This window comes from Phytophthora infestans, genomic scaffold (genome assembly GCF_000142945.1).
Source record: "Phytophthora infestans T30-4 supercont1.92 genomic scaffold, whole genome shotgun sequence".
Classification (NCBI taxonomy): Eukaryota; Oomycota; class Peronosporomycetes; order Peronosporales; family Peronosporaceae; genus Phytophthora; species Phytophthora infestans.
This window is the reverse complement of record NW_003303667.1, coordinates 157,419-161,062: the sequence shown is the minus strand read 5'-3', so window position 1 is coordinate 161,062 and position 3,644 is coordinate 157,419.

Below are 3,644 nucleotides of genomic sequence, written 5' to 3'. Positions count from 1 at the left end.
CTAAGAGAAGCGCACCTTAACGTTTCCTCACGCGTGCGCTAACGTTTAAGCCGAAGTAGTGGGCGCCGAATAGGCCCATTACAGTCCGTAGCTGCGGAATCGAGACAGATAATTCGAAAGAAACGAGTACAGGCCTGGTGCTCAACACAGCGATCGACTCTACACCTTTTCAACTTCAAAATGGCGACAGGTAAAATCAAAGTGACAAAACGTAAGTTCAAAGTGACATCGAACATAGGAGCCAGCAAAGCCAAACTTGATATTGTCTTTATTCTTGATATTGTCTTTATTCTCCTACAGGCATATCTTTCATCTGGATCGCACGCGCATGGAACTTCATGGTGTGCAACGAGCACTTGTAGCAAAGTTCTGGGGTGATAGCTTCGAGTACGAGGAGGTCTGCAGCCAGCTTTAGGTAGCTTTCACGGTGCGCCTTGATGGTGAGGTGCGGTGGGACGCGTAGAATAGCTTGACGATGGCGCGACATCGCGCCAATCTTGGCCTTCGTGAGCTGCACGGAGAACCCGTCGAACGGTAGCGTCGTCGTACAGCATTGCTGTGTGGGTAGGAAGCACAGTGAGAATTGCTACATGAATGAAAGGCAGTGCGGCCACAAACTGCAGCAACAGTGTCCACTGATTCCATCGACGCCGTACAGCCAGCCAGCGTCCACCAAAATTGGCGGGAGTAGTTGCCGCCACTTTTTGCCTCTTTCATCTAATGAACTCCAAACGTAAATACTCCCATAAATATTAAGTGTCAGTGTCATGTCACTTTGAACTTACGTCTTGTCACTTTGATTTTACCTGTCGCCATTTTGAAGTTGAAAAGGTGTAGTCGCCAAGACTCTGTCGGCAAAGCCCTGTGGGCGTCCGTGCCTGGTGTCCGGTGTCGTCATTGCAGGTACCGTCTCAAATGGCTGCAACATCAGCTCCTGGTCGTTCGTCAGCTCGTCCACGGCGCCTGACAGGGCTACAACGCACGCTCGCTCGAAGTCCACGTATTTGCGTCGGCAGCAAGATACTTTTTCACAACGGAATGCTTCTCGATGAGCGCATCAAAGATATCGCGCACATCGAGAAGCGTTACGTTGTCGTCTTGAAGCTTCATGGTGGCCGACTGGAAGTCGCTAAGCTGGCAGTAAAAAAGTAGCTGCAGACTTGCTTGGTCGTGAAGGTGTTGGCGAGAGCCATGGTGAGATCAAAAATAATAGACGAGCTCCTCAGGTTCGCGTTTTGAGCGACCGTTGCTAACAGCCATTCTATTCTGTCTGGAGACCGAGCTCCGTATTTACGCAAAACAAAGCAGAAAAAACTAGATTTTACGAAAAAATAAAGTACTTTGCTGTAAATACAAAATAACTAATTGGACAAAGTCATCCAATTTGTAAAAATCAATAATTAAGTGTAAACTATTGTATTGAAGCAGCAACTCGGATGAAGAGAAGTAGAAGGAGGAAGAAGAGGAGGAGGAGGGTGCTATCGTTGAGCCCCGGGAGGTCTCGAATGACCTCGACCAGCAGCAGGAGGAATTCCAAGCTGCCCAGCGTGTGCGTGGGGGTTCGGTGGCGGCACCCGTCAGCCAGGCAGCTGCCATCAACTCAAGAGGGTATTGGCCTCCCGAGGAGAGCTCTGGGGCTGACCTCTTCTTAGAGCTTCTCGTCGCTCCTCGTGGCCTTGTGGGCGGCCACACTTCTAGGGGCATCTATGAACGAGCCCTTGTTCAGAAAGAACAGTTGTTCATCGACAACTTGGAGGCTGCTCGGTGTGTGCTTCTCGCGCAACACCGCATTCCCCTTAAGGACTTCACGACTTGTCGTAAGAAGCCCGAGACCCGGGGTGGTCTCTATCCTGTTTGGGGATACCCCTGGGTTATGCCCGAGAACTGTCCCACGTGGAGTTCCTGTGAGGACATGTTCTGGGCGTGGGTGGAGACTCTCAAGTACTCGCCCACGGAGTTATGGGAACTCCATGAAGATCAGCAGCTGTCCCACATCCTGGACCAGCGTGATCTTCGTGTGAGGTTTGCCCACTTGATCAGCAAGCGTATGCTGCCAAGGGACATCCTGAAGCGCGCGGCTTCTGGCGCTCACGATGAGCGCGGGTACGGTATGTATTCATCGTCCGTACCCCGTTCGGGCAAGAAGCCCCGGACTACTTATGAAGCTGCCGCCGCTTCTGTTCCCAGATTGCGACAGCCTTCGAGCAGTCAATCAGGAGCCGTTCTATCGGCTCCCACGAGTTCTCGGAGTGGGCATAACCCCTCCACTTCACGAGGAGCTGTCGCTTGCCGCGACACCGTTGCTCCTGGAGGATCCGCTCCACGTGGAAGTGGACTTCTCCATTCTGGTCAAGCAGGGGCGGAGGTGCCCTCGTACGAGTACGAGTATTCGGCGCCTCTCCGAGAGCTACTCTCGTCCGAGTGCTCCGACTGCGGGTCCGACACGGGACCCTGAGGTTGACCGCCTCCGTCAACGTGTCCTCGTGCTTGAGATTGCACTTGGCCTTGGGACTGGCGGTAATGCTGCCGCCCAGGCCGGGAATCAGGGCGAGCTCGCTCGTCTTGCGGGTCGCCTGGACCTGGTGGAGCGAGAGGTCGCGAGCCTGCACCTGCGGGTGGATCGCCGGGCCTCTTCGTCCGATCTGGACGAGGCCTTTCGCATGATCCGTCGGATCCGTCGGATCGAGGCTTTGTTGCCACGTCCGGAGCCGCCTGCGGCACACTCCCAGACGTACGCGTATGGTGCGTACCCGGCGTACTCGGCGTATGGCGCCGGGGTCCGTTCGTATGGAGCCCCTCCGGCGTACGGTCTTGACCGCAGCCTTGCCGTCCCGATCGAGGCTTGGGTGCCTGCTCCGACGCCCTCGTCGACGACTGTGATCTGTACACAGTTCGAGCACCTCCTCAAGCGAGATCTACGAATCACCATCCCCCTGCGGGTCAAAGAACCCCATAAGACGTCCGACATAGAACGTCGGGTGCGTCGTCATTGACTTTGGAAGGTCGATGGTGTACGACGCACCATGTCTGGCCAGGTCTGCAAAAGGTCCGATGAAGCGGTGCTTCAGTTTGTTGCTGCCGACAGAGCTAACAGTGTCTAGAGGTAGGTTCCTCGTGTCTAGCAACACTAAGTCACCAACCTCAAATATACTTAAGTTTCCTCTTCCTTGTTTGTCTGAGTACTCCTTTTGTTTATCTTGGGCCGCTGCCATGGCATCCACCAGCAATACCCTTCGTTTCAATTTTATTCACTCCGTCTCTGCCGGTTGTTTATGCTTAGCTTTGAACTCTCTGTGTGTTCTGCTGCGTGTTCTGCTGCGTGTTCTGCTGCGTGTTCTGCTGCGTGTTCTGCTTTCGAACCATGCTTCGGGCTTGTAATATGTTTTGCTTTGAACTCTGCTCTAAGCTCCCCCTTAGAGCTCTGAATCCGCTCTGTTTTGGGGCTCCGACTTCGGGCTTTGTTCTGAGCTTTGCTATGAGCCATTCTTCGGACTTTGTACTAAACTCGGCTATAAAACTCCACTTCGAGCTCTACTCTATGTGTCTTGTGTCCCCATATATTAACCTATTTTACCAAAGCGTATCACATTCGCCGGCACTCCGTTATCGTTTAGCGTTAGCGTCTGCCACTTTAGGTGCTGCGC